Here is an 8,582-nt window from a genome sequence, read left to right on the forward strand (position 1 = left end):
CCAAGCCCCCACACAATTTTGGAACTGTATAGTATCATGCAAATCCAGAGACGGGTAACCATGTGTTACGACTTACGAATGATCGATGGTGAGCACTGGAGATGATAGATCGAACTCGTGGCGGCGTGGCCTGGCGTGGCATAGAAGACGATGATGAAAACTAAGTTTCAGGTGCCTCGAAGCGAAAACAAACAGGTCAGGTTAATTTAGTTTCAGGGCCTGAAGCTGAAACTGTTTGAGTAGTACACGTCTTTTTTTTTCCCTTCAGTTCAATTAGTCCAACATGAAACTAGTCTGAGTACACTGTACACGTAGCGGCCCAAGGGCCAAGGCATGTATTATGTCACTGATGACTGATGGAGGCCTACGTCAGTGTAGTGACGATGGTGCAACAACTCTTCCTTGATTGCTACCCCATGCATATGACTAGTTCCTCCACACGACTTCCTTGGTGCTCCCGCAAGTCGCCCCACTAGAAGAACACTTGGGCGCTTGCCAGAACTAGTAGGTGCAGACATTATGGAATATCTCGAGGTAATGGCCGTAGGCCTCTAGTGGCGTGGTGCTGGCTGGGTAGGACGAGCAGCAGGTGGACGATGTAGAGGAGGACGCTGACACTGCTGAATAGGTGGCCGACCGCGGGGCATGCAAAAGCTTTGAGAAGGAGAAGTGTTCGTCAGTTAGGGGTGCAAGGCCATCTTCGAGGGGCCACCGTATTTCGGATAGTTAAAAGCATCTCTAGTCGAGTTCTTCAGAACGTTTTGCAAATCGCGTCAGATCCAGCGTTTGGGGATGTAGTTGCTTCGTTCCTTGTTTGGGTAGCATCGCTACCAATTGCGCGTCCTATTTAAAGGCCCCAAATCAATAAAGATGCACGAAAATAAAAAAATTCATTCAAATTTGATTATATTTTACAAGTTTGAATGAAAAAGACAAGATTATCTAACCGTATCCTACTGGCCGCCCACGCTGCGTTCGATGGCCCCGCCACGTCGTCACCTCCCCTCCGCCGTTGCTCGTGCGCCGCGCGTCGCCTCTCCCTACGGAGCGTGACGAGAAGACGCCGGTGATTGTTCGCCGCGTCGTCGCCTACCCTCCACAGGTGCTCCTGCACGAACCCGCGTGCCGTTGCCCTCCTCGCGGGCACATGGGTCATCCTGCAGCTTCTTCTACTGGAGGGAGAGTTCGAACGACTCGAGTAGCGCTCGCTGCTACGCCGCCGCCTCCTCTGGGTCTGGCCTGTCGTCATCGCACCAGTCGAAGTCGTCATCGTCGTCCTCCTCCTCCTCCACTTGCGCCACCGTCACCAACATCTCCGCCTGCCAGGCCGTCGCTTCCGCTGCCGGCGCCCCCTCCCGCGGCTGCTGCTCCAGCTCCTCCGACCGTTGCCGTTGATGGAACTCCCGCATTCGCAGCCGCTCGCCCATCTCGTCAATGCGCCGCTGCTTGTGCAGCTCGTCTGAACGCCGCCGCAGCTCCATATTGTCCGCACGGTGGCGGCGCTTAAGCTGCTCTGCACGCCGCCGCTCGCCCATCTCCTCCGTCCGGCGGAGGCATGTATCTTCCGCGGTGGCAGCATGGAAATCCGCTATGGTGACCGCTAGTTCCGCCTCCTCCCACAATTCGTTGTCCGCAGCCTCCGGGTCGACGTCGAACTTCGGTGGTGCTGGATATGGAGGTGGAGGTGGAGATGGTGGTGGAGGCAACTGGCCGCCGCCGGCGCGGCTCATCATTGCGTAGGTGCTGCGCAGGCGACGAGGCATGTGTTACCGCGGAGAAAGGGATGCTGGCGGCTGTGGTGGCGTCCATTGAGCGGATGAGGCCTTTTATAGGCTTCGGCGATGCGAGAAGAGGTGAGAAGAAAGTGCGGGAAGAGGCCAGCAGCCGTGGGAAGAAAGAGCGGGAACACGCGGTGGCGTGCGAATCGCGGCGACGCGTGGAGAAGGTGCAGAGACGCGTCGGGGAGGCGCGGCGCCGGCGGGACGTCTCGCCTAACCCTCTGTTGCCATTAAGGCAAAGTTGTGATGCTTCGTTCGTGTATGAATGACGCATCAGGCCCGCCACTCCCGGTTTCGCTTATTGCTCTGCCCGGCGCGCCCGGAGCGTCCACTCTGGAGCAGGGACAGACTCGGGGCGCCGGACATCGTATTAGGTCACGCCGGGCGGAAGGGGCATTTGGGGCACGCGACTGAGGACGAAAAAATGTCCAATGCGCCCCAAAAACCTTTGTGGGACGCTTTCGAGAATGGGACAGGAGATGTTCTAGAATGTTTGTTTGAGTCGGTTTTCACTGGCCCATTGATAGGAAAGAGTCTCTGGTTTGTTTGCTCTTGCCAGCGGTCCCAACAGCCTTAAACAGCCAAAAAAAAGTGTTAACTGAAAATAAATAAAAATAATTTACATATTTCTTCGGGCTCTGCCAATGCCGCCTCTGCCTAACTCGCTCACCTCGTGGTTGTTACGTCTGGGGCGGAACCACCTGCCACCTCCTTCTTCATGGCCGAGGGATTCGAGCGCTCTAGGGTTTGGGAAGCTTCCCCATTAATATGGAGTTAAGGTCCACATGAGGCTAGACCGCGTGGATCCGCCGTCGCCTTGCCTCCCTCGGACACTCACACGCGGGCCCAGGAAAATCTAGCGATGTACACGTGTGAATGCGCGTTGTTCACGGCAACCGCAAATCCAACCAAAATTTAGGCTGGAACTGCAGGCCAGATGGACACAAATGACTACACAGTCCGTTTGCGGCTCCTCCTTGGACATCATCTTTAGGCTACTAATGAGTGCAAAAAGCGATATGTTTTACTACACATAAATTCCTAAGTAGTTGGAAGTTTTTTCTAATTTTACCGCGCGCTAGGGCCTACTTTGCTTGTTTCACCATGATCCCACCTTTAAGGAGGAGGACTGAAAATCAATAAAAGAGATTGTACATGAAAATTATGATTGAAGGCATTAAAGCATATTCCTTGTATTTTCCATGCACCCCACGGAAACAGAAAACTTAACAACCCGTGGTACTGCCAAATCCCGACCAGACGATGCAACTGTACCACATGGTGACAGCTTCCCCTCGTCAAATATGTCAGCCTTGTGAAGACGGATCTCGAATCAGAGACACAAATAGACCAGAAAACCACGAAACCTCGCCTCTCGAAGGGATCTGTAGGAGGAACTAGCCAAAGGGGATCCACCACATAATTGTTCTTCATCATCATCCACAACACCATCGCAACCATCATCGTCGTCATCATCATCCATCTTGTTGTAATAACAAATCTTAGATTGGTTTGCACTCGTATTTGTTTGATCCATCATACTTCATTTATATTTATGGTGGTGTTATTTGCTGGCCCCACGTGAGTGAGTAGTTCCATTTATTCTTGGGTATATGGAGGACCCCTAGCACTTCTATTATTTGAATTAAAGATTTATGTTGTTTAATTTTGAAATTGGTGGTTGTTTTCAATGATGTTGTATGTTGTAAACCATGCAATATTTTCCATTAGAGACGTTGAAGGTAATCATCATTGAGCGTGATTGCAGGTACGTGGGAGTAAAGTGACAGATCCGCCGTCTCTTTCAACCATATCTCAACGAGGGGTAAGAGGTACAAGTGTATATGGCCATATCCATGGGGAGACCCTTAATTAATATACTTTCAAGACATGTGAGGGGAAGGTAGTGGTCATGAGGTATGTGTATAAGTGCTTATGGGAGCACATTTATCTGGGCCTCTCCTCACTTCACACATGCATACAAAACATATTAAATCCTAATCAACTTAGTAGCATGCTAGAGGTAAATCTGCAAGTCCCCAAGAAAACTTTACACCCATTGAGTTTCAAGTATTTCATAACATTAAGTATTTACTGTTACAGTGTTACCATTCAACTATTCGCTTTTACATTGATTAAAACTAAGAATAGCTCTTAAGTAAAGTTTAGTGAAGATAGCGAAAATCAATAAAACCATTACCAATCAGCTCTATCGTGAATTCGATACAATTACTTTTAAGATCTAGCTACACACAATGTGATCTTGTGGACATCAAGCTATTTTCTTGTGCCGTTGCTCGGGAGCTTAATGCTTTTGTTTTTTCTAAGTTATTTTACTTTACTACTTGCATTGAGTTGTTTGCAGATTCCAGAAAAACACCATGGATTTCCTTAACTATGTGCCATCATTTGAACATGTCATTAAGTTGTGCGCGGTTCAAGCACCTAGAGGACCACACCATGATTTCTTCGTTAAGGTATCTATATAGAAAAAACCCAAAAGTTATGAAATCAATCCTTAATTATCTGCTTGATTTGTTCCGCACTCACTATTAGGAAAATAGCTATAGGTGATTTGGTCACCCATGGCGCACTGAAATGGTGGCAATCACACTACTGAAGAACCGTACTCACATATTGCGTATTTTGAAGAAGTCTGTTCAAATTTTAGAATGAATGCTTTCACTGATAAGGATGTTAGACTGAGACTTTTTAGTAAAACTTTTGAAAAAGACATATGCGTTTGGTATAAAAGATATCCCACAGACATAACTGAGATTTTGGGATAATCTATTTGTTGTATTCGAAACTCACTATTATCCTCAAAATAAAAACTATGGAGCAAGACACATGATCACTAGTTTTAAGTACCACACAGATGAGGACATGATAAAATGTTACCTTAGGTTCACAGAAATTCTTAAATGTTTTCCTCACCATGAACTACCACCCATGTTAGTTTTCCAAACTTTATATGGAGGACTTAGCAGTTGATACGGAGATCAATTAGATTCAACTTGTTATGTATCCTTTATGTGACTTGGAGGTACTACCGCAATGTCCATGATTGTGAAATTGGGTTCTAGGGAAGAAGGGCCCATGGTGGATTCGTCGGAGTACAATAACATAACACATGGGACACAATTTACCTAGCTTCAGGCCCCCGGAGGAAAAACCCTACGTGATGCGTGTGTGCTTTGATTGAGGAGGATTAGAGTTTTGAATCTTGTCGTGATGGCTCTTCTATGGTCTAGGTTACGTAGTGTGTATCTTGTCCTCCCTGTCGATCCCTCCTGGTCCTTATATAGTAGGACAAGTCTCAAGTCTCCGGGCCAGTTACATGTTCAACTATCCTCGTATGGGCTTGTACTTGTGTTGCACAACAGGTCTAGGCTTCGTTTGCTTATTGCGCCATTGGCTTCATGGGCCTCCGGTTGGACCGCACCCAGTATGGTAATGGTGGGTACCCGACAAGGTATGCACACATAATTAATAATTTACCAATTGATGATGCTTGGCACATTTTCGATGAAATCTATCATACCAGTACATCTTGGTTGCTAGAAATAAAAAGTGTTGGGACACTATATATTGATGTGAATGTATTGAAGACTTCTTAGAAACTGGAAGGATAGATGACTTACTTGGAAATCTCCAACTTGACTTGATACTCTTTAAGAAATCATACAAAAAATTATGAGTATCTACAAATACCAGCAAATGAGAAGGAAGAACTTGAGCAGATTTCTACCTCAATAGTTCCTATTCAAGAAGAAGCAATATAAGTTGCATCTCAAACTGAGTCTAAAGGCAATTCAAATTAGAAGACTCATTACAACACAAGGTATGATGACCAATTAATATGGACATACTTGAAATATCATTGAGCCCGAATCACCATGTGATGATATGATCATATTAAATAACGGGATTTCAAAGATTATTGAACATAGAAGCCAAGGTATATGTGGAGTTAAACCTAGGATGGCATGTCTTCTTGGAGGAATGTGATGAAAGTTTGCCTATTAGCATCATCTCTATTCCATTTTAAGGAAATATCTCACAACTTGGATTTCTCCGAAATGGAACCCACAAATACAGTAGTTTTACTCTCTTATAGGGTTGTTAGAATGCACATGGGTATAACTAAGAATGCTCATATATTTCCTGGTCCGCACATGCTCTCTATTGATCTTGTTATGGATATACCTCATGATCATTTTTATCCTATCATTTTTTATAGACCTTTTATAATAACTTCAAATATAAAATTAATCATAAAAGAGAGTTGATATCACTTAAGTTTTGTGAAGTTGAAATCCAGTTTAACTTCTCTAGATTTAAGAATCAACCTTATGAGAAGGCAACATGTACTAAGGAGAATACCGTACTACGTTGTCTGGCCACTAATCATTTGGGAACTTTCGAGGATGCTTTAGAGAGAGGCCTCACCAATGATGAATGTAATGATCGAGATAAATTATATTTGATACTCACCTCAATATTACTCTCGCATGAGGTAATTTTATACATCTTCCTTGAGGAATTATAAAGAGAAGAGGATGATAAAACTACTTCATTGGAACTGAAGCCTTTGTAAAATGAATTGAAATATGCATTCCTTAAGGAGGCAAATAATTATCATGTTATTAGCAGTTCTAATATTTCAGGCACAAAAGAAAAGCTATTAACCATCTTCAAGGAGAACCGGAAAGTATTTGGGTATGCAATTGATGATTTCAAAGGAGTTAGTCCCTCTATTTCTATGCATATAATTCCTTTCTTGGAAGATGTGGAGCCTATAGTTGATACTCGGAAACATGATTACCCTTGAATGAAGGATGTGGTAAAAAAAAGTTAGTTCGCTTACTTGACGCATGTATCATCTATCATAATTCTGATAGTAAGTGGGTTAACCCTATTCATTGCATCCCGAAGCATGGAGGAGGAACTGTTATCCAAAATGACATTTGATGAAGTGTTGCCTACTAGAACTATTATGGAATATTAAATGTGTGTTTATTTTAGAAAATTAAACTATGAAACTATAAAATACCATCAAACTCCCTTCATGGAACAAATATTAGATAGATTGGCATCATACTCTTATTACTGTTTCTTAGATGTATATTCAGGTTGGAAAGACCAAGAGAAAACTAATTTAACTTGTGCTTATGGTATGTATGCTGATAGAAGAATGTCGTTTGATTTATGCAATGCACCATCTACTTTTCAAAGATGCATGGTAATTTTTTTTTACGATTTTGCAGAAAAGATTGTGGAAGTCCTTTTTAACAATTTTGTTTCCTATGGAACTTCCTTTGATCACTATATATATATAACCTCAACAAAGTCTTGCAGCCATGTAAGGAGACTAACTTGATGCTAAAATGGGAGCTTTGCCACTTTATGATAAGAGAGAAAATAATATTTGGTCAAAGAGTTTCTGAAAAAGGTATAAGTTTGGATGAATCAAAGGTTGAAATAATGACCACAAGATGTAAAAGGTTTGAAAAAAAATCTAGGACATGCAAGTTTCTATAGATATTTTGTAAATACTTTGCTAAGATAATTGCACCTCTAATTGATCTTCTAGAGAAAGATTTACCTTTTTTTTTTCTTTGATAACAATTGTATATTAGCTTTCCAGCAAATAAAAAGGTCCCTCACCACTACTCCTATTAGCCAACCGCCAAATCTGGAGAAACACTTTGAAATAATTTGTGATGCTAGTGATTTTTCTACAGGAGCTATCGCCTATTGGCTATTACTAATGAACAAAGAAACTTTGGTATTACTGAAAAATAATCTCTAGCAATCATTTTTTGTTGGTGATAAGTTTAGATCATATATAATAAACTCTCATGATAAGTTAGATCATAGAGAGGGTGGAGGAGTCTGCTGGAGAAGACAAGACTCAGGTGGAGGAAGACAAGGAAGCAACCGGCCTTGGGGCTGCCGGGAAACTGACGGGCGCGAGTGTGGTCGCCCGTCAGGAGCCATGAAAATCCTATGCTGGAACTGTCGGGGTTTGGGCCGACTCGAGACAGTTCAAGAACTCATGAGGCTTATGAAGGTACACCAACCGAAAATTTTATTTCTTTCTGAAACTAGGCAGAATAAAAATGTGGTAGAGGGATTGAGGTGGAGACTTGGTCTAAAAAATGTGGTCACCTTCTGTGAAAAAGGGAAAGGAGGTGGCCTAGCTGTCTTCTGGGATGAGAGTGTGGATGTTAGGCTATTCAAAGTGGATCGTCGCCTCATTGATGTAATGATTCATGATGTTTCTGTTGGAATAAAATGGAGATGCACTTTTGTTTATGGGGAACCTCGCACGCATGAAAGACACAATATGTGGAATTTAATAAAAAGAATAAAACCTTTGCTCAATGGTCCTTGGCTCATGTTAGGGGATTTCAATGAGTGTATGTGGCAACAGGAACATTTCTCAACTTCCCGTAGAGGTGAAAAGCAAATGAGGGATTTTAGAGAAGCTCTTTCCTTTTGTGATTTGCATGATCTTGGATATAAAGGAAGACCCTGGACTTATGATAACAATCAAGATGGCAGCAAAAATGTTAAGGTCCGGCTTGATCGTGCTGTGGCAAGCCCGGATTGGTCCAACCTTTTCCCTAATAACCAGGTTGTGCATCTCACTTCTTCTCGCTCTGACCATTGTCCTATTTTATTGTTCTTGGACAATTATGGTGCTGTGACCAGAGATAAACCTATGCGCAGGTATGAAGTGTATTGGGAGCGTGAAACAAGTCTTGGTGACGAAATTGAGCAGGCTTGGGCTAGGTA

Source organism: Lolium perenne, chromosome 3 (assembly GCF_019359855.2).
Source record: "Lolium perenne isolate Kyuss_39 chromosome 3, Kyuss_2.0, whole genome shotgun sequence".
Classification (NCBI taxonomy): domain Eukaryota; kingdom Viridiplantae; phylum Streptophyta; class Magnoliopsida; order Poales; family Poaceae; genus Lolium; species Lolium perenne.